This window comes from Peromyscus eremicus, chromosome 19 (assembly GCF_949786415.1).
Source record: "Peromyscus eremicus chromosome 19, PerEre_H2_v1, whole genome shotgun sequence".
NCBI classification, from domain to species: Eukaryota; Metazoa; Chordata; class Mammalia; order Rodentia; family Cricetidae; genus Peromyscus; species Peromyscus eremicus.
Window position 1 is genome coordinate 8,096,460 of NC_081435.1, and position 24,695 is coordinate 8,121,154.

A 24,695-nucleotide genomic window follows, 5' to 3' on the forward strand; every position below is an offset into this window, starting at 1 on the left:
AGCTACACTGAAGCTGGAAGAGGAGAAAGTGGGAAATAGCCTTGAACACATTGTCACAGAAGACTTTCTGAATAAAATATCAATAGACAGGCACTAAGATAAAAAATTAATGAATGAAACTGAAAAGCTTCTGTAAGGCAAAGGACATCATCAATTGTACAAAGCAGCAGCTGCAGAATGAGAAAAATTTTTTACAAACTCCACATCCAGTAGAGGACTAACATTCAAAATATATAAAGAACTCAAGAAACTAGATGTCAAAAAAACCAAATAATTCAATTTTAAAAATGGGTTACAGATCTAAGCAGAGAATTCTCAGAAGAGGGATTTTCAAATGTCTGAGAAACATAAAGAATTATTCAACATACTTAGCCACCAAGGAAATGCAAATCAAAACAAATTTAAGATTCCATCGTACACCCATCAGAGTGGCTACGATTAATAACACAAGATTAATAGCTCATGCTGACGAGCATGTGGAATAAGGAGAACACTCATCCATTTCTGGTGCGAGTGCTAACTCATGCAGTCACTATGGAAATCAATATGGCAGCTCTTCAGAAAGATAAGAATTGATTTTCCTCCACGGCCAGCTACACCACTCTCAGGCCTATACCCAAAGGACACTTCTTCCTACCACAAGGACACTTGCTCAACCACGTTCCATGCTGTTCTATTCATAACAGCCAGACATTAGAAACAACCTAGTTGTCCCTCAACTGAAGATTGGATTAAAAAATGTGGTACATTTATACAATGGAGTATTACTCAAACTACTAAAAAAACAAAAACAAACAAACCAACAAACAAAAAAAGCAAAAACAAAACTGACATCATGAAATTTGCATGCACATTGTTGGAACTAGAAAAACTGTTCTGGAGGTAATCAAGATCCAGAAAGATAAATATGGTATGTATTCACCTATATGTGGATATTAGCCATTAAATAAATGATAACCAAGTTATAATTCATAGACCATGAAGGGTTAAATAGAGAGGAAGGGACCTGAGGAGACACATTCATCTCCCTGGAAGAGGGAAATAGAATAGATTTTTATGGGTGGACTAGGGACAGGACAGACAGGAGCAGGAGGAGCTGGTGGGGAGGGGAAAGGGAAATAGGTTGAGGGAGTGGATGCCAGGAGAGACAGCTAGATTTGAGGGCCATTAGAGGAGTGGTATGGAAACCTTGTGCAGTGGAAAGTTCCTAAAATTTTATTAAGGCAATCCTAATGAAGTTTTCAAATAATGAGAGAGGTGGAATCCCAGCTGGTCATCTCTTGTTTCCAGTACAGGACTGGGTTACATTCAATTGAGTTGTTGGCCAAGGGGGCCCCATGGAAATCCCCAAACAACCGAGGCTGTTACCTGTGGGGGACCAGCTCCCACACTTATTTACCCCAGGACTCTTGAGGAATGAGGGATAAGAGACTTAGTTAGAAATAGAAAGGGGAGAGAATACAGAGAAAAAACACGGGATAGACTTTGGTGGGCCTGGATCCTTACCCACCGGCCAGAACTTTATTCCAAAGGTCTATTTATAGCAATGCCCGGGAGTGGAGCCAAAGACCGTGGTCCAATCATCCTCTTTATGCAGATCTGCTGGATTAAAGCCACCAGGAAACCTGAAAATGGGCTCCCACAGTTGCTAATACTAAAGGTTAACTCTGCTCTCCACAAACTGACAGCACAGCCCCGTTGCTGAGGACAGCACGCACACAACTAGCTGAACATGGAAAGCTTGAGCTGGTGCTGATATAGAACCTTCATCCCTTCATTCTAGGGCAGTGTTGGCAAGCCCTTTGTAGGTATACTGTGTGTCAGAGATTTACAATGATTCATAACAGTAGCAAAATTAAAATTATGAATTAAAAGTAAATAATTTTATGGTTGAGGGTCACCACTCCCTGAGGAACTGTACTAAAATGTTGCAACATTAGGAAGGTTGAAGAACACTGCTCTAGAGCCTTTGGTACAGAAAGGAACTCTACAGGTTACAAAAAGTAAAATAAACACTAGTCTAGCCAGAAAACCTTTGATCTATAGTGCTATCCCGCCTGCAAAATACCCTCAGGCAGTGGTGGCACAAGACTTGTAGGAGTAACCAACCAATGTCTGATTTGATTAAATGCCCACTCCTCAAAATTGAACCCATACCCAACACTGTTTTGGTGATCAAGAACCAGAAACCAGATAGCCCAGAGACCTAGGATTTAAAAAAAAAAAAAATGTCTTACAAAAATATAAAAAGTAGTGATAAAATAACTCCTAATAATATTTTTGCTATACTCAAATATCAGTACACTATTCAGCCATCACCAGAGAAGTGTCCTCCTGCAGCAGATGTAAACAAATACAGAGATATATAGCCATCCATTGCTCAGAGAGAGAGACCATGGAACACTCAGCCCTAAATGGGATGTCTTCATCAAATCTACCCTTAGAGAACCCCAAGGAAGAAGAGGCAGAAGAGCCAGAGGGGATGGAGGACACCAGGAGAACAAGGTCGGTTAAATCAACTGAGCAAAGCTCATGTGAACTCACAGAGACTGAAGCAGCATGCACAGGGCCTGCACGGGTCTGCACCTGGTCCTCTGCAAATACACTATAGCTTTCAGTTTAGCATTTCTTTGGACTCCTAAGGGTATGAAAGAGTGGGTTTCTGATTCTTGTGCTTTTACTTTGGGCTCTTTTCCCACTGTTGGTTTGCCTTGTCAAACTTTGGTGGGACCGTTTTTGTATCATTTTATTATATTTTATTTTGTTATGTTTCGTTATTGTCTCTTAGAAGCCTGTTCTTTTCTAATGAGAGACAGAAAGGGAGTGGATCCCGATAGGAGGGGATGTGGGGAGCAAGTGGGAGGAATAGAGGGAGGGGAAACCATAAACAAGATATATTGAATGAGAAAAGGACCTATTTTAAATAAAAAGGGGAAAATAACAAAACACCAATAAAAAGCTGAAAACAAACAAAACAAAGAAACAAACAACACCAACCAAAACCATGGGTTCAGGAGATCGAACAGGTTTTCAGGCTCGCACAGGAAGCATATTACCAACCTATCCATTTCCTTACGCCCTTGCTAGTGCTCCTTAAATCTCTCTCTATTACTGCAATTGCTAAGCTCTTGTTGTTCTCAACTGTTGTTGTGTTAGATTTGATTTGTTTAGATTTGATCACTAGTTCTGACTTCTGCCTGAATCAACACTGATAGGCCTGGTTCTTATGGTCACTGTTTCTTTAACTTTGATAAGAACTGACTGGCAGTTTTCACTCTTACTGTTTCATTTCACATTTTTACAAAAATAGTTAAGTGTTTTCTAAATAGCCCATATTCTCTCTAGTATTAGATTTTATGTAGATAATAGCATTTTGCCATTCTAATGGTTAAAATACTTGCAATAGCTTTGATTTGCAATTTCTTAAAAACAATAATGTCAAACATATTTTCATACATTTTTGGCCATTTATATGATATACTTTGTGAAACAGTTTCTCAAGTTAGTTACATATTTCAACTTACTCATCCGTTAATTACTGGTTTATGGGAATCTTTATATATTCAGGATACAGAGTCAGATAAGTGAATTGCAAATATTTCTCCTGTTCCATTTCCTCTTATTTTATTTCTTTACTTTGCCTTAAGGAGCTGAAGTGTTTAATATTAATGTGTCCAGTTTGAATTATGCATATATAATAAAGATGTTGCATACAATTAATCTAGTTACTTTATCTTGATGACTGGGTAAGGTTTGATAGTCAATTTTCCATCAGTCTCTATATTGCTACTTAATTGGTGTTTATGGTGGTCTCAATGATCTCATTTGTTTGAATATTTAGTCTCTAGTTGTTAAAACTTTTGGCAATGTTTGGGAGGTTTGGCCTTGTTGAAGCGGGTCTGTCACTGGGGCAGGCTTTGAGATTTCAAAAGAAAAACTCACACTATTTCTACTGCTCTCTCTCTCTCTCTCTCTCTCTCTCTCTCTCTCTCTCTCTCTCTCCTTCTGTCTCTCTGTCTCTGTCTCCTTCTCCTGCTTATCAATGAAGAAGTGAACTGTTCTCTGTTCCTGCCACCATACCTTCGCTCTGGTTCCACGAACCCTAACATTCTTAAACTCTAAGCCGATTTGAATCTCTGTACAATGCTGAATGAGCTCAGGCGAGTGGGAATGCATTTGTGACTCTTGAACGTAAAACTCTTTTGTATTTTCGCTGATTGGGTATTCTTTTTACATACTTAGGAGAGTATAAGGGGCAAATGTTAAAATACACAATAAATTTTGACCTGTGTAGAGCTTTGTATTCTCATTATAATCCATGATTAAATATTTCCTTTATCCTCTTAAGGCCTCACGTCTTTTCTAGCCCTCAAGGATTTTACTCCAAAGCAGCAACTATCTTGACGCTTACTTAGTTGGTATTTTTGAGAAATTATTGTTTATGGAATAATATTACACATGCTTCCCTTTGTTTGACCTCTGTTATTCAGCACATTAATGTGTTGGTTCATTTGGATAATTTATGTATTAATATTATTTGTGTAGTGCTATTGCATATACTTTGTATGGATGTACCGTGATTTTTAATTCTCATATCTGTGGATATACATCTGAGCTTTTCTCACTCTCTGGTTACTACACATGAAGCTGCTATTAACATTCACGTGATTTCCTCTGTAGAGATATAATTCTATTATCTCAAATAAATGCCTAGGGTTTAAACTGTTAGGCCACAGGGCAGATGTACACTGAGCTTGTTCAAAAGTTTCCAGTTTTCCACATTGGCTCACTTTTTGTCTCCACTGACAGTTTACAAGTACCTCACTTGTTCTACATCCTTCCCAGCATGACAGAAATGTCCAACTTTTTTGTGCTAATTTGCCCTCCAATTACCACATTTGTTAAAGTGTCTCTAGAAACTCGGGTCTGTTTCTGAAAGTCTTTATCTTTCTGTTTCACTTTTCTTTTTATCTGTGCTCATACATGGGTCTAATCACATTTGTAATTTCTAAAAATTTTCTCCATCTTAACTATTAACACTATGTTAATTGTTCCAACACTCTCTTTTGAGTACAAGAAATTACTAATGAAGTAAGATTCAACACTTTTGCTGCTGTACTGAGTACTTCTGTCACATTTTATATACCACCTGCACACAAATCATGAATTATAATATTAGAGAAAATATGTTTGAGCATAATGCATGTTTAATTTTTATGTATTGTGCATTACAGTTAGAAACTCATTTGAGGGTATCTCCAAATTTTTATCATCATTTTTTAAAAGTATTGCCTTCTTTTATTTAAATGCTTTTGCTTTTTGTGTTCTTAAAAATCACTAGACTACTTACATGAGATTTTTTTTTTCTGGAGCCAGAGATACAGAAAATATTATTAAATAGAAATTAACATTCAGTTATCATTTTAAAAGTCAGCAATTGTGATTAGAAAGAATCTTTTTGATGAAGGAAATGTTATATGGAAAAGTGAAAGTTTTCTTGAATATGATAAAAGAAGAGAAAGGTGCATGGATTATGAGAAGTGACGTAGTCATACAGAGCTCATAAGAAGAAGACACTTGAAAGTCTTCCCTTGAAGGATATGAAGAGTTTTTAACAGGCAAAGGCAAAATTGAACACTATAAGCTATAATTTCATAATAAGAATGCTAACAATAATGTTAGTGGAGAAACACAATACCTCGTGAATAAAAGAGGCAATGAAAATCCTACTAACAGGACTATAAATGAATGTAATCACTTTAGTGTGTAGGTTAACATGGAGGAGGACAGGACACAATGCACCTTACTATGATCTATACTCCAGCCCAGGTACATGCCCTGGAGAAAATTTCAAAGCCTGCATCAGAAGGTAGGTTTGACAATGTCCATGGCCTCCTTGATTGGCAAAACAAAGCAAACCCCCTGAAACTATGCAATCAACAAGAGATGGATACATTGGATTTACAGTAGTTCTGCAGTAAGTACTGCACAGTAGTGAAAATAAATGGCATATCTGTAGATGCAGACATGAGAGACTCACAGGCAAATGAGGTGCAGAGAAGCCACAGGGTTTTAATGTACACACTTAGAACCACTTACACAAGTGGCAAAGAGCTAGAACATTAAATGCATTGCCAACTTTGGGGACATGTGCTAAACTTCACAAACATAAACTAAGAGGAAGGATAATCATGAAAGCCAAGATTCTAGTTCCTTTGGGTGAGAACAGCAGGAATTATAATCACATGTAAGTTTCTGTTGTTTGACAGTAGTAATTCTGTTGCTTTTCATACACAGCACAAATCTTATAGGTACTTGATATGTTACATGCAGTCACTGTGGCTATTAATAAATTCCAATACATATTTTTTTTTACTGAGGAAGGTACCTACCATGAATCGTTATAGTAATAGAGTGATACAGAAGATTGCAGCATCTAGCCTCTCTTTCGATGCAGTATCATCATTAAAAGTGGCAACTTCCACTTCATATGCAGTGTGTTACCCCTATGGAATTTTGATTCCATATAGAAATCAAGAAATAGTAAAATCAAAATATCAATGATGGGTCCTGGAGAGATGACTTAATAGTTAAGAACACTTTCAGTTCTTTTTAGAGTTTGATTACCGGCCTCCAGGTCAGGGAGCTGTAACTCCAGCTTCAAGAGATCTGACACCTTCTTCTGGACTCCACAGGAACCCATACATGTGACACCCATGTGTGTGCATACAGAGAGAGGGGGGAGAGAGAGATAGAGAGAGAATCACATACACACATAAAAATAAAAGTAAATCTTAAAAAAGTACAAAAATAGATTATTGTCATTAGTATGGGTTATGTATGCTCTTCCTCACAGCTGTTGTCCTGAGTATTTTCATCCAACACTTTATGAATTCCAACCAGGTCTCTATTACTTTAGAGCTCGTTTTACTGTTGCTACCACACCAGTTGTGTCTCTACCAGGAATGAATTTATTAATTAAGTTGAATACCAAACAAAACAAAAGTTCCTGTTTCTCCTTATAACTCTCTCTCTCTCTCTCTCTCTCTCTCTCTCTCTCTCTCTCTCTCTCTCTCTCTCTCAATCATTTTAAACTATAAAAATTGAAAAAAAAAACCATTGAATGTGAGTGCTTTCATGGCAAAACTGACAGTTTTCCATATTAGAGGAAGAGAAAGGCAGGATGCTTGTTTGTCCTGAAACAGTTCTTATCGTCTTGCAGACATAGAAAGATAAAAGGATCAATCCAGGGTAAGTCATGCATCCTCAGCTGCAGGTCTCTGGCTATTGTTTAGGTTTTAGAAAGGTATAAACAACTTCCTATGAACAGCACTTCCCTATACTGCTGACACTCGCACAGTTTACCTCCACCCTCTAGCTCTAAATGCAAGGTCAGCTCCGCACTGCTAGGAACAGAAATGCTCTGAATTCACACCTCCCCCTTCCCTTCCCACCTCCAATGCATATTTCTGAGCTCTGTTCTTGAATTGACATACATTTAAAAACAATTCAATAACGGATTGATCAGCCGATCTAGTGACAGCTTGCTCTTGCCATTGTTTCTCTTTGTGGGTCTTTGAATCCCACAGCATCAGCCCTGAATGCAATAATTGATTGGCTGAGCTATGCCACAGGGCCCAAAATAACAAAGGAAGAAAAATATGCAGTTAGCGAAAGAGGACTTAGAAAGGACATAAATAAACACAGTGTACCTAAATACTGCAGTGTTGATGGAATCCTGAACAGGACAAGAAAAGTCGGGTGTCTGGACCATTTTAACATTTGGAAGGTGAATGCAAGGGGGAGACATAATCTCAGGCCCATGCTAAGCTTTCAAACAATCATTTCCTAGACTCTGGGGAAAAACATATCCACAGATAGATGATTCTGAGTCTGAATGGCCTTCACATTGGAGTTCTTTAGATAACATGGTAATAATTATTTTCTAAAACTCCACATAAATAATAGTCATCAAGTCAATAAATACAAGCTGGCTATATCTATTGCAATATTTGCATATAAATCTGCTTGCATGGAATGTACATAACTCAGCATTTAAAAGCTTTGGCCATGAATTGAATAGAACAAAAAAAAAAAAAAAAAAAAAAAAAAAACAAACCTCTGAGGTTTATATACATAGGAAGCAATCACACAGCCTTTTAAAAATCTCAAGATTGCAAAGAGCCTTAGAGGCTAGAAAATCCAAACACCCTGTAGCGAGGTATTTGGAGGAGGGATCACTGTCAAGACTATTAGAAACTCTCCTTCAGCTGGTAATTTGCATAGAAGCTTTGTATCTGGTACTTGGATGACAATTCATGTAGTAAGTTTCAGGGAAAAAAAAACAGTTCATAAGTGGAAAGATTCCACCTAGGTGCCTTTTCTAAGCTATATGTTTATACTGCATTAAACAATGAGGTTTCCTTACAGTATGCTTGTATGCCACGAAATGAGACGTCCCTTTCTCTTTTGTTCCCCCCATCTGCCACCTCCTTTCACATCTCTTCCTTCCTTCCTCCCTTTCTTTCTTTCTGATAAAAAATAAAGGAAAAAATAGCTAAAACCTAATTAATACATCAATCTCAGGAATTTTTTGAAAAAAAAAATCAGATAATAAAGCTACTTAGTGCAGAGTATAACAACAAAGGAAGAACAGGCCCCGGCTAGACTACACTAGATTACATGTTAGCGACAGAGGGTGGGGAAGGGAACCAGGGCACTTGCTCTGAATTAATTACCTCTCTGTGAGATTTTTCAGAGGCCACACTGAATGGGCTTTTAGGATCAATTATATTTTATTTTTTAAATGCTTGCTGAGCAGTACTGTAATATAGTGCTTTTAATCTTTTCTCAAAACTATAAAGTATGCGCACATGAAATCACTTTATGTCAAGTAAGAATGAAGGAGAAGATAAAACAAAATACCTATGTTCCAGCTTTGGCTTGATAAAAGGCAAGGGAGAAATAAGAGAGAAAGTGGGATGATTCAAACACATTATGGTTATTCTGTCCCTTGCCAGCCCCATCTCCTTCTCATCCCTACTAACAACGCACTGCAACACCTGTCCTTTTCTCAGAACCATGACTTTTGAGTTTATATTGTGAACCATTTACTTGAACCAGGGCCATCTGTGTGGTGACTGATTTCAAACTATCAGCTGGAGCTTGGAGGAGGTACTAGTGTGCAGCCAGCTGAGAACACTGGTTCTCCCTTTCCCTAAGCAGGAGTTCAGGAGTGACAACTTGCTCTTGCCATTGTTTCTCTTTGTGCCTAGTGGGTCTTTGAGTCCTACAGCATCAGCCCTGAATGCAATAATTGATTGACTGAGCTATGTCATTGTTTGTACCCATGTTCCCTTTATGGCTGACTGATGACAGCCTCGTGCTTGTGCAGACCCAGTTTAAGTACCACAATTACTATGGGTTCATGATTCCAATGACTATGTCCTGTCCAGAAGATAGCATTGTACAGTCTTTTTTCCCCCATCTTCTGAATTTTATACTCTTTTAACCATAATACCACATGCTTCCTTAACTTTAAGAGGGATGGTAGAAATGTCATGTTTAAGGCTCAGAACTCATCCATTACTTATTCTTAACAGCTTGCATAGTCATGAGTCTCTGCATTCACCATTATTCACTGGAATGAGAAGCTTTTCTGATTAAAGCTGAAGTCACCATTTGTGTATGAGTACAAAAACAGATATTTAGAAGGCAGTTTGTCAATTTAACCAAACTACAGCAGTCAGCAATCGCCCCCCCCCAGGATCTAAGACCTCCTTAGCCATGGATTTTTCCATATTTACAATAGCAAACATAGATTATGTAAGAGGTGCCTTGTTATGTCATCAGCAGGCCACTGTGTCCCAGCCAAAAAGCCAGACATACACCCCAACGCTCTCTCTTTCCTCCTCTCTCAGTCTCTGTCTCTGTCTCTGTCTCTGTCTCTGTCTCTGTCTCTCTCTCTCTCTCTCTCTCTCTCTCTCTCTCTCTCTCTCTGCTTCCCTGCACCACTCTCTTTCTGTTTTCTCTCTCTGTCAGGCCAGGCTTCTCCTGTCCTATCCCCTCTTCTCTCTAATAAAGCCCATTCTAACTCTGGTAACCATGGCTTGTGATTCTTCTGCTCGTGACTCTTCCCCCGCCAGACACCAGTGCCATATACCCTTTCAGATTGCTCCTGTGGAGAGGTCTTGAAGTCAAGTTAGAGAGCAGTTGGTTGTCCATATAACGGTAGTGCCACCATTTCACAAGTGAGTACAACTGGCTTGGCAGGTTGCCCTCAGTTACTAGGGTTAATAGTTGGGTAAGACCTTTGATGACTTTTCTCCCACAGCTGCCTAGGTTACTCCTCCCAGGATTATGAAATTTAGCCAACCGGGAGGAAACTTCCAGATCAGTTTTGGTTTGATTTCTCTACACATGTAACAATCTCTTTTTAAATATCATTTTAAAATTTCCAAATAAGGCATACATTGCCAGACTAAACTCTACAAAAATTTTATCTTTTCTGAAGAAATAAAAATAATTAATTTTGCGAATCTTCTTCCAAAAAGTGACTACATGAAGTCTGAATAATCTTAAATGCATGATTATGTGTGTGTGTGTGTGTGTGTGTGTGTGTGTGTGTGTGTGTGTGTGCAGACAAGCATGTGCAGACAAGAAACACAAAGAGACAGAGAGAGCAAGTAGGGTGGATTCATATGTGTAGGCTGTAAATTTATGTAGGCAGGTATTCATTTTTGTGCATGTCAGTGCATTTGGAGGTTACTGCTCAACAAAATGGGTCTTCCTGGGTCTTTCACAAACTCATCCATTTGGCTAGTAAGGCTGACCAGTGAATTCCATTTACCTGAGGCCCCTGACACCATAGTTTTTGGGTTATGTATATGCGCTGCCATGCTGGCTTGTATGTGGATACTGGTTATCTGAACTCAGGTCCTTATTCACTGAACCATATCCTCAACTTTTAAAAAGATTTTATGAGATGGAAACAAGTTTTAAAATGACTTATATAGTGTAGTTCTATTATATTTTTAAAGTTTTATTTAGCTTTTCTTCCAGCAGAAATGTAACTATACATAATAACTGGATTCATTCTCCTTCCTAAAACAACTATTAGGGGCACTAAGTGATACAATAGTTCCCAAACCATTATGTACATAGCAAAGAGCATCGATTCCTCCATAGACTACATAACCAATAAGACATCTAAGCCATTAAGTCCAGTTGCTGATAGAATGGACAAGCTGAGTTCTCTGCCTGAAGTAAAAAGTAATTTGGGAATTCCTGGAAGATTTGGAAGAGAGTCTATAAAAGACAGTGTGAAGGGAGAGAAAGCTGGATAAGAGAACTCAAGAGAGTTGCAGATTCTTCGGGTACTTATGTATCCAAGCACAGATTAGCCTTTGCTCATCAGGAAGTACATGAGATGGAGAAGATCCAGGTAGAAGGAAATAAAGGATACTGAGAAGACTATCTATTGCCCCAGCGAGAGTGGAAACACAATTCATAAGCCTTGGTTTTGAATATTGAAAATGGTGTTCTTTAGGGAGTCAGTAATTAATACATGGCTGAATGCTTTTCTTTCTTACCTAGTCAGAATGAGAAGATCAAATTGCTTTTAAATTAACAGCATTCCAAAATAAATCTCAACCATATCTTGAGGAATAAAGCCATAATGAAAATTTGTCAAAGTACAATTCACTGCCATCAACTATTTTTCAAAAAGGTATCTATCTGGGTGGTGGTGGCACACCTTTAATCCCATCACTTCAGAGGCAAAGGCAGGCAGATCTCTGTGAGTTTGAGTTCAGCCTGGTCTACAAAGCTAGTTCCAGGACAACGAGAGCTGTTAAACAGAGAAACCTTGTCTCAAAAAAACAAAAACAAAATATAAAACCCTGGCATGAACAAAATAATAGCATTTAAAAATAGTATGTGTGTTCCACATATTCTATTCATAGATTATATATTACATATGTTCTTTAGAGACATGGATATGCAAAACTGTCCCAAATCAAATTTCTAGAATGAAAGCTTCAAAGTCTGAGATGAAAATGGTACTGGGGGAGATCAGTGGCAAATTGTCAGTTTCAGAATTAGAATTGGTATCTTGAAGAAGCTGACAGAATTAACCCCCAAAGAAATACACACACATACAAAGGCAGAAACAACAACAACAAAGTCACCAGCATACTGTAGCAAAACAGCTAAATATATAGGGTATGGAGGCCGGGAAAAGCAAGGAGACAGAGAAGACTAGCTGAAGATGGGTCCACACTAATCCAGCATTGATATAAAGTGGGTCTAAATAGGCAGGAAATCTGGAAAACCCTAAGTACAGGAAACACTAAGAAAATTACACAATATAGAATGTACTCATATGGCTGAAAAATAAGGCTAAAGACGGAATCTTTGAAAACGATAAAAAAAATATCACATTGAATTTGAGATAAGAATGACAGCTGATTTCTTTTGGTTGTTATGCAAGAAAGATGTGAAGCATAGTCTTTGAAAAGTTGAAAAAAATCTACCTAGACTACTTTATCTATCAAAGATACCTTTCAAAGATGGATTGAAGACTTCTTTAGAAAGAGAAAGCTGAAATAATTCATCACATGCAGACTTACAAGGAATATTAAGGGAGTATTTAAAACATAAGGAAAATGAAAGTCAAGGGAAATAAAGTTACCACAATGACATTGTAACTACACTATCAACTATGCATGTGCCACAAACCCATATTTCCTGAAAACATCACAGAATACTTTACTTGCAGATATTTTTAACAAGTAGCACTAAAATGATGTGCATTGGCTAGGAGAATAAGAGGGAACATACTATAAATTTTCATACCCAAGTGAGCTAACAAATGATTTTAAATACACTCAGGCAACTTATAAGCGTGAACAATAAATCTCACAGCAATCAATCAGCATAAATAATCATTAGTTATGACTCAACAATAGTGAATAAATGGAAACACAGAAAGTACATAATTCTGCAGAAGAAAGGAAAGGGGACATAGAGAATAGATGGGACAAAATATCATGAAGAAATGACCTAGTTTCATTTCTGTTACTGTGGCAAAATACCTTGATAAAAAGCAACTTTTGAGAGAAAGGGTATTTTTAGCTCACAGTTCCAGGTTACAGTTCATTATTGTGAAGAGTTAAGGCAGGAACTTGAAACATCTAGTTGGATCACATCAACAGTCAAGAACATATATTCTAATCACCTTACATTTTCCAGTTTTACACAGTCTATTACCCAACTGCAGGTAATGATGTTTTTCACATTCATCATGGCCTTTCCACCTTAATTAATCCTATTAGAATATCTCTCAAAGGCATGTCTCCAGGTCAACCCATCCAAACCCATTCCCCATGAGATTCTCTTCCTGAGTGATTCCAGTTTTTGTCAACAGTTAAGACTAACCATTATAAAAAAATGTTGAGATTATTCCCAACTAGAGATGTGCTTAGCAATAGAGCTCCTGTGGTTAATGATGCTCTGCTTTGTACTGGACAACTTGTTGGGAAGAGAAAGGGTTTCATTGGGAGAGGAAAGGGGGGAGGGAAGAAAGTAATGGGAAGTGAAAATGTCAAACACATTTTAATATAAAATCAATATATGCTAATAAAAATTTAAAAATTTTGATGATGTTATATCCCATGTAAAAGTTTCTTACCACCAAAAAAGCAGAAAGGAGGTGGCACATGGGAATATTTGGTAGAAAATGGATGATATGTCTGTTATATTGCTATAGTGACAGATCCGTGAGTGTGTAGAAGCATTAAAATAATTGAATGTTTATATTAAATACATATATACAGTTTGTAAGCAAATATTATATATACCCCAATTGAGCTGCTTAAAAAAAGGTGAGTAAAGCTTTTTCTCAACATTTAAACTTAATATGGAGTAAGGACTGTGTATATCAGCAAGAAGATGAAAGAATGTGTGTTCCCTTCTAATGTGTAGAAATGCTATCAGGAAATGACATTTAGCTCTGTGGAAAACCATATACTTGAAATAGAATTGTTAGAGGGGAGAAAAGCAGAAAAATGAATTGTGTGATCTCAGCACTGACAAGCTGAGGAACAATAGGAGCATCTCCTCAGGAAGCATGTCAGTCAATTGCGACAGCCTTGGGTGGAGGAGAGAGGGATCATTCTGTATGTGCTATCCCCAAGCTTTCCCTCCACCCTGATACCTGTCAGGTGCACAATGGTGAAGTGCTGAGGAATTAGACAACTTTGATTTTGGCCCCTTTTCAATGAAACTATGAGACACCTACTCTTACTTAAAAGAGAAGAAAGTATTTCATGCTGGCAAGGAGATACACAAAAAATGGAAAAAAAGAAAAACAAATTCAAAAGATGCTTTAAAAGGGGACAATTTTGTGACCTTGACATTACTTAAATTTCCTTTCTTCGAAAGAGATGATGATACTTCATGACCTTTCCATGAATAATCAAATAAAATACTCAAATTTCTGTACACACTAAATGCTCCTCAAGTAATAAATGCTATTTTGAGATTTTTAAAAAGATTTCTTTTAAAAATGGTATATTTAACTTTGCTGAGGGTTATCAAAATTTGTCAGTAGTTTATGATAGCTAATATGAAAGTCCACATTGATTGGATTGAATTAAAGTATAGAAGGATAAGATTGTTTGGGTGGGAGCTCCACCTCAACCCCTGGCACCCTGGCATCCCTATACTCAGAGTCTGGAATGTTTGAAAAGAGTTTGGTGGAAGATCCACCTCAACTCTCTTCCCCTATCTCTTTCCCTAAACCCACCTCTTCAAAGCCCGCCAAACACAGCTCCTCCCCCAGAGAGGCTCAAAACTACTCCCACAGGGTATATAAACTGCATCCCAGAAAACAGACAAGTGGTTCTTCTGGTCTCTTGGCCCATCTCCTCTTTGAGGGGCCAAGAATCACCTGGAATGCTTTATCCATTAAACCTGGGCTTTTCCAATTCTGTCTGATTCAGTTTACTGCATTGGCGGAGAGGCTTTCAGGGTGCAAACAACTTATCAAAGATTATGGGAATTTTTTTTTCCTTAATTCTCATGAAATTGCCTGCCCAGAGGGAGTGTCATGGATACTCTGTTGAAATTGCAAAACACAGAAAGCATAGCATGATGCTTGCTAGGTGCTCTTTCATCCCATGTAGCACTGTGCTGTACATTTGTACACATACAGGAAGCCTGCTATTTGACTGACACTCACTTGTCTCCTCTGATATTGCTATAGCAAGCATGAATCAAGTGTGCAAGAGTAAGTTGATTTAAAAGTTAATTAAATATAATTATTTGAAGAAGAATTTGCTTCAAATGAAAAGTTTAAAAATGATAGATTTTAACTCAATCTCATTAAAATTATGTTGTATGATTTCTGTGGGTCTCTCTAGCACTTTGCTTCTTCCTATTCTCATGTGGTCTTCATTTACCATGGTCTCCTATTCCTTGTTCTCCCTCTCTGTTCTTGATCCAGCTGGGATCTCCCGCTCCCCCAAGCTCTCTTTCCTTCGACCCTCGCTCTTCATTACCCCCACTCATGTCCAGGCTGTTCATGTAGATCTCATCCATTTCTCCATTATTGGGTGATCCCCGTGTCTTTCTTGGGGTCCTGTTTTCCAGGTAGCCTCCCTGGTGTTGTGAATAGCAGTCCAGTCATCCTTGTTCCACATCTAGTATCCTCCTATGAGTGAGTACATACCATGTTTGTCTTTCTGAATTTGGGTTACCTCACTCAGGATGATTTTTTCTAGATCCATCCATTTGCCTCCAAACCTCATGATGTCATTGTTTTTCTCTGCTGAATAGTATTCCATTGTGTATATGTGCCACATTTTATTTATCCATTCTTCAGTTGAAGGGCATCTAGGTTGTTTCCAACCTGGCTATTACAAACAATGCTGGTATGAACATAGCTGAGCAAGTGCCCTTGTGGTATGATTGAGCATTCTTTGGGTATATGCCCAAGAGTGGTATAGCTGGATCTTGGGGGAGATGGATTCCCAATTTTCTAAGAAAGCGCCATATTGATTTCCACAATAGACTGCTGGCAATGGTCGAGAGACAGCCAGCCGAACTGACCTACTCTGGTGATAGGATGGCCAAACACCCTAATTGGCATGCTAGAAACCCCATCCAATGACTGAGGGAACTGGATGCAGAGATCCACAGACAGGCCCCAGGTGGAGCTCCAGGAGTCCAATCGGGAGAAAGAGGAGGGTTTATATGGGAGAGAATTTTTGAGACCAAGGTTGGATAAAACACAGGGACAAATAGCAAATGAATGGAAACACATGAACTATGAACCAATGGCTGAGGGACCCCCAACTGGATCAGGCCCTCTGAATAGGTGAGACAGTTGATTGGCTTGATCTGTTTGGGAGGCATCCAGGCAGTGGGACAGGGTCCTGTACTCAGTATATGAGTTGGCTGTTTGAAACCTGGGGCTTATACAGGGATACTTGGCTCAGTCTGGGAGGAGGGGACTGAGTCTACCAGGTTGATCTCAATCCTCGGGGGAGTCTTTGCCCTGGAGGAGATGGGAATGGGGGGTGCGCTGGGGGGAAGGGCAGGGGGGTGGGAGGGGGGGAGAACAAGGGAATCCGTGGTTGATTTGTAGAATTAAATTATATTGTAAAATAAAATGAAAAATGTTGTATGAATGCTCTAAATGTTCACTTAAAATTTAGAGATTATTTAGTTACATAGAGTCAGGACGTATATCAATGTGCTACATATAATAAAAAATAAAATCAATTCAAATCTGAAAACAGATATATATATATATGGGGGTAGCTATTCTTGGTTATCAACTTGACTGTATCTGGAATTGACTAAAATTCAAGCAGCTGGATACACTGAGATTTCTTTTTCTTACTTCAATCATTTGAAGCAGAAATTCCCACTTTTAATACAGATCTTTTGAAGTGGGGAAATACAACTTTAATTCGGATCTTTTAAAATGTGATGTGTGATTGTTCACTGACTCATAGCTGTAGCTGATGTTAAAGTACTTAGAAATTGATGAGAAAGATGTCTGGAGAAGAAGTATGTGGATAGATCTCTCCATATGGGTGAAGGATGTAAAGATACTGTGTCTCATGTAAATGCTCATCAAAAGGTGACTTCAATTGAGGAGGAGTTCAGTAATCAAGTAGATAAGATAACCTATTCTGTGGATAGTCAGCTCTTTCCCTACATACTCCTTTCCTTTGCCCAATTGGCAAATGAACTTAGTGGTCATGGTAGTGGAGATGAGGGTTATGCATGGGCTCCACACCATGGACTGCCACTCACAAAGGCTGACCTGTTCATGGCTGCTGCAGAGTGGCAGATCTGCCAACAGAAGAGACCAATACTAAGTTGCACAAATGGCACTATCCCCAAGGTGAGAATTCAGAGACCTGCAGACAGGTTGACTACATTGGACATCCTCGTCTGGAAAGAACAATGCTTTGTGCTTACTGGAGTAAATACTTAATCTGGTTATGGATTTAATTTTTCTGTGAGTAATCTGTCATATTTGGTTAAGAATGTGTTTGTACACGTATGTGTTTTCTTTCTTCAATTTCTTTACCATATAATGTAACATCAAATAAGAGAATATCAGTGGTTATCATAATTGAGTTGTGATGTACCAAAAAAAGTCCCATAAGAGATATTGTCACCTATTCTATAATTTATAATGCTTTTGTGGTTGCAGGAGGGATAGTTATATCATGTTAGGCATAATGATAACCTGGGTATTGTTTTCATCATAAGAGATATTGTGTGCCAAGTAGGCAAAGGGTGGATTTTTTTTCAACTTTTTTTTTTAGCTTTCTTTAAATTTTATTTTATAATTTGATTTAATTTTACGTATCATCCACGGATTCCTCTGTCTTCCCTCCTCCCGGCCCCCCTCCCCCCAGCCCACCCCCATTCCCATCTCCTCCAGGGCAAGGACTCCCCTGGGGATTCAGCTCAACCTGGTAGATTCAGTCCAGGCAGGTCCAGTCCCCTCCTCCCAGGCTGAGCAAAGTGTCCCTGTATAAGCCCCAGGTTCCAAACAGCCAGCTCATGCACTAAGGACAGGTCCTGGTCCCACTGCCTGGGTGCCTCTCAAACAGTTCAAGCTAATCAACTGTCTCAATTAACCAGAGGCCTGATCCAGCAAAGGGTGGATTTTTGATGACTATTCTTGCTTGTCCACCTGACAAACTTGGAACTAAAACCCAAGTGGCTGAGAACAATGTGGGAGATTTTTTTCTTAATTAAATCATTGGAAGTAGGAGGATCCAATTTTAATTCCTAATTTTTGAAGTGTAAAGATCCACCTTTAATATGGGCCACACCTTCTGGTGGCAGCCTGTGTAAAGGGCATGGGATGAGGAAGCTCTTTCTTTTTGCTTGCTTGTGCTCATTCTAGCTGACAAGTTCATTCCTTCACTGTCCTTAAAGGACTCCTTCTTCAGGAGTCCTGCATATACTGAAGACCAGCCGAGACATCCAGCCTCATGGACTGAACTACTATCTGATAGTTGGACGTTCTGTTGATCAGCCATTGTTGGACTAGCTGAATCACAGCCTGTAATTCATATGAAGTACCATTTGTATAAAAACAGGTGAATTATAAATAGAGTCATGTCCTCCCTTACACCCAATAAACTAAAGGCAATGTAACCAAAAGTTAGAAAAAACTGGTGCTACTATATAATGAAATTTAAAACAACTGTATATAAGGACACAGATATATGGGGAAGTGCAATGAAATGAAAGCCTAGTTCTGTGAGAAGATGAGGAATACTGATCATATTGTAGGCAATCTGATGGAGAACTAATAAAAATACAATTGAGCATCAGTATCAAAAACAGCATGGATGTTACCACCCAGCAGTTTACAAATACAGAAAAACCTATCAATGGGAAGCCAAGAGACTCTTATCAAACAACACAGAAAATTTAATGAAATGGGGAAATTCCTTGAAAGAGAAGAGAACTCATCCATTAGTAAGAAAATAGTTTAGTAACCTGAATAGTCCTGAAAATTTGAAGAATTGTGTTTATAGACAATCTTCCTTTTAAAATGTAAAAAGACAAAAAGGAAATATTTGTTTAGATGGTTCCATTGGTGAATTTGAATAAACCAACGTAAGTTGCATCCATATTTTTTTTTATGTCTTGGAGGAAAAACATCAGTTTTATTGACTTTATAAGACTTGTATTACTCAGATACAAATGACTTATAGAGACCTTTTAAGAAGGGAGAAGCAGAAACAAATATTTCTAATGAAGATAGAAGCAAAAATGTCTCAAAAAAAGTTTAGTAAAATTCAACAATCTCTGAAAATACATTAAGACCAATGGAAGTTTATAACAGGTACACAAAGTTAGCATCTCATTTGAAAACAAATCAATGTAATTTACTATATTCAGAATTACATTTATAAAAGAAAAGCTGATACAATGATCTCAAGAAAAGCAATGAAGCATTTAATAAGTACAAGATTAGAATAAAGAAAACACGTGGTTAAAAATGTTTGAGAGTAAAAGGAATGTTTCCAAACTGATAAAGGGTGGCTCCAGACAAAACATAAATCAAAAAACAAACAAACAAACAAAATAGAAACACCTATCACTGTCCACAGACCAAATGAGAAAATACTCCTCTGAAGATGAAAAATAAAATAACTTTAATGTCTCTACTGAAACAATCGGTGTGGTATTAGAGTTTCAAACCACATCAACAAAAATAAAAATAAATAAAAGCTATTTATATCAGAAGGAAAAAAACATACATTTTGAGTCAATAAAATATTCTTTAATTTAGAAAATTCATATAGAATTTCCAAAAAGTAATTCTAGAACATATAAGTAACTTTGCTAAGGTTTCAGAGCAGGAGATAAATATATAATAAGTTGTATTTCATAGTAAGTATCAAGAATTAGATACTGTAATAACACAAATATTTGTGATAACAAATCACCAATGAAGGTCTTATGTAAAAAATGTGAACATTATAGTTTTTGGCTACAAAAGACTACATTAAAAACAGGAAAATCCATATAATTTACACGTAGATGTGGTATATAAAAAATGTTAAATAATGCTTAACATTATTTTTCTCTAAGTAAATACAAGTTAAAACCACAGTAAGATGGAAATGTCAAAATACCAAAACATTCAAAAGACAGAGGATTTGTGACAGAGAGCAATCCGGAGCTGATTGTACATGAAAGGTGTGGAGAAGATAGGACACATGCATTAATGAACATTAGGAAATGATTTAAGTGTAATGTATTTTGTTATTGCCTTGATTGTAGTGATGGTTTCATGGATGTCATATACATGAAGACTTATCAAAGTACACATTCTAAACAGAGCCATTTTGGATTTAGACACGTCTAGATGAATAGAGCTTATTCACATTGAGAGACTAAGAACTAATTATTTCACTAAGGTTGATCAAGTTTCTAGTGTAGGAAAACATATTAATGTATATAATCATCTCCTTGTATCTCTGTGCTTCTCCCTGATGCAGGGTTTCAGGTATATGTACATACATTAAAATTTTTCAGTTTACATACTCTGAACACTCACAGAGTGAGTTCAGAGGAATTTTTTGATGTTGATAAAGAGTGATATAACATCGAATGTTAACTTTATACATAAAAGCATTAAATACATTCATAGAAGAATATACATAAATATTATTTATTTATATGTTCCACTCAAATAAAGTAGAAAGTCACTTGATGAAAGTAAACACATTTTACAACACACATATATCCATGTGTGGTGGTGTAAACGGAAGCAGAACTTTTCGTTCTGACCTCCCAGTCCCAAATAAACACACAAAAGCTTATATTAATTACAGAAATGTTCAGCAGATGGCTTAGGCTTATTATTAACCAGTTCTTAATTTAAATTAACCCATTTCTAATAATCTATGTATTGTCACGTGGCCATGTCTTTACCAGTTTTCCCATATCTTGCTTCTTGGGTGACTTGCTCAAGTATCCCTAACTCAGCCCCTCTTCATTGGAGTCCTTGGTTTGAACCTTATCCTGTCTTGCTATAGGCCAAAATGCTTTATTATCAACCAATGAGAGCAACACACATTCACAGAATACAGAAGGATCATCCCACAGCATGGCTGTTTGAATAAAAATGGCCCCCAAAGGCTCATAAATTTTAATGCTTAGTCATCAGGGAGTAGCATTACTGAAGGATTAGGAGGTGTGACGCTTTCTGAAGGAAGTTTGTCACATGGCAAGGGTAGGAGGATGGTGGCTTTGAGGTTTCAAAAGCCCAGGCCAGGCCCAGTGTCTCCCTCTTCCTGTGGCCTGCACATCTACATGTAGAAATCTCAACTATTTCTCTAGCACCATGTCTGCCTATATGCTGCCATAATCCTCTCCAAGATGATAATGGACTAAACCTCTGAAACTATAATCAAGCCCTATTAAATTAAATTAAATGTTTTCTTTTAGAATAGTTGCCATAATCACGGTGTCTTTTTGAAGCAATAGAACAGTGACTAAGATATCATGTGATATAATTTCTTAGTTTTAACGTATGTTTAAACATGGTAACTGTTTCACAAAATTGCTGTGAAATCTAAATGAATTAATATTGAGGTATGCAGCAAAAGCCACATGGAGGTTGAGTGCTCATCTTCCTCTTAGTCAGAAGTGCACCTGTGTGCATCCTAGTAATTTAAGCATGTCAACAGTAAACGTTGAATGCAATGATTGTCTTTATCTGAAAATACTCTTTTTAAATATCAGTATCAATGTCAACCTCTTAAGTTTGGTACTTTAGTATTCTAAATATCTCTAAGTATTCTGAAGAATATGTTCTTTATGAGAACCTTCTTTCATTAGTTCTGGTTTTTTTTTTTTTCTATTCTTCATTTCATTTGACATTTGATGCTTTATTATCATAAGCAATTTTTGCCATAAATGGAATTGAACACAGCACTCAAGTAAGTTGTATACAGTTGTCCTGCTGTCCTTCATAGCACTTAGATAGGTTGCATATAACTGTCCAGCGGTCCTTCATAGCACTTAGATAGGTTGCATATAGCTGTCTGGCTGTCTTCCTTTTCACTGTACTGCATGACATGTATTCACAGTGAAGTGGAGGAGGAAAAATAAATCAGACAAAGAACTTAGTTATTTCAAAAGGCTGTTCTATTACATTATTCTCAGTTTGTTTTAATTGTCATTACCCAGTGTTGGAAGAGGTCCTGTTAATAAAACATATATTTGCAATCTCTAATCTACCAGGAATCAAACAAATCAACATCTAGAGCTACAAGTCAACACTTGAAAATTGAAATATGTTTCTGTGATGTCAGTCTCATTATTTAGACAAAACTATGATGGGCATCTTACTTAATAAGTCAGCAACTCTGTCTTACTCACTAGACATTTTCTCTTCCTCCTTCCATCCTTCTCTTCCTCCCTCTCTCTCTCCTTCCCTCCATTCCTCTCCCCTTTTTCTCTCTCCTGTTCTGCTGTATCTTTTTTCTCTACCCTCATACATATGCATATGAGTTTGTACACACATATACTCACTGTGTAAACAGTACAATATACAGGCATACAAATATAAACATATATAGATATGTCTATGTTCTTTTTTGGAAATAGAAAAGGTCAGTCACTTTTTCATTGGCATGTAATCACTGAATACAGTACTTGGTTTAACTGATAATTTCCTTCCAGCATATCACGTACTTTCACCATGTTCAGACTTTCCTAGTCCTTTGGTGTAGTATTCTGTACCCCTTTATTGTTCCCACTTGTTTCTTCCCTCCCCCATTCTCACTTCTGCTTTGCTTCCATATAAATCTAAATATTTTTTTATGTGTAACATCTTACATTTGAATAGAAATTCTGCCATTGTATATGGACTTGTGTGAAACTGTATATATATATATATATATATATTTACATGCATGCTTACACATGCTATAGTTTGATATTATACACACACTGAACTAGTAAATCTTTTTCATTTACTCTGTAGAAGCATGTTGTAGACTATATGCACATGTTTTTTCACTGTAGGGAATTACAGAAGTTGAATTTGACTAGCCTTGTTAAAAGAAACGAAAGAGAATTATTGTATGTGGACTTTCTCGGTGCCGATTGTGCAAATGTACATAAATTCTGTAGACCTAAAGATTTTGTACATAAATTCTGTAAACCTAATGATTTTTAAAAACCATTTCCAAGGCTGTTTATATCCTGTGCGGAAATCTAAATGGGATCTTACAGGAAGTGGATTAAAGAATTCAGCACTTGTCAAATATTGCTGGTCTCTGCTCTTTTAATTTCTCTTTCCTCAGAGTTCTCTTGCCTTTAATACATGCTTAGACTTAGTAGACCAAATGTGGAGCTCTCTAGCTAATATTTTTTCTACCTATTGTGCAAAGAAAATTTTCTTTAATGCTTACACAGTTATTTAGGTTTCACCGTAGAACGCTGTGCATGGCAGTTTGCTTTGGAATAAATGATCCCTTTTCGTTTGGTTTTGTTTTGTTTCAAGGTAAATAATTTTTTGCAGTTCTATTGTGTAGTCAGGAGTCATCCCACTGCTTAGATGTAGCAAAGCTTTTTTTTTTTAAGTCACTGCTGTGAAAAACTAAGTGTTTGATAACAAACACTTTCTTTTCTTTCTTACTTTCTTTTGCCTTTTGTACTGGTCTTGATCTGATCTTATATTTCTATGGCACATCAGGATATGACTATCTGGTACTATTCATGGTGGAATCAATTTGTTTTTTGTTAGGAAAAATGTCCTTTTTCACAGATATCACATAAACATCTAAGAAAGAATAGATGGTTAAATTGCTCTTGTCAGTAGTTAAACTTTCCTGACCACACACTTCTTTGTGAAGTATTTCAGTTTTTCCCTTTTCACTTTAGAGGTCATAATCAGACTCAACCTATCTTTGTGTGTGCATGTGCTTGAGCAGTTTTCATAGGAAAGATTTTTCAGGAAATCTCAATTTAGATTTATATATGAAAACTCATGTACATCATTTTAAGCCCCAGAGATAGTGTCCCATTAAAATCTTCAATTTTAGTTTTGTTTCTGGCCATTGTATCAAAAGTTGCATTTTGTATATGGCATTTCATCCCACTGTTTAAAACATCTTCTTCACTGAACCAGAATCTGCATATACACTAAGGTTGGATAAAAGATTCGGCCAGGGAGTGAGTCAGTTAACTACTCCTCTGTTGACTGCTTAATTGAACTTACTTTGCTCTTTCTGAAGCTTAAAAAAAAAATAGCATAGTTTTCTTTGAAAGGATTCAGGAATGGAAGATTGTGACCCACTCATATGTCCCCAGCAAGAGGGTACAGGCAGGAGGACCAAGAATGAAAGCCAGTCTGGAATGCAGGGGAATCAGTCTCAAAACAAAACAAAACTGAACTAGAGATGGCTTAGTGGGTAAAGGCACTTCTCTAGCAAGCCCAAGGATGACTTGAGCTCAGTCCCTGGGACACGGGCAAAAAGAGAGAACAGACTCAAAGTTGTCTGCTGACTTCTAGAAGTTCCACGAGGCACAAACTCATTTGTATGTGCACAGGCACATACATAAATTAATAAACAAAATTTATCAATAAAATAAAGACAAAACAGATTATCTAGGAGATTTGAGAAACAATT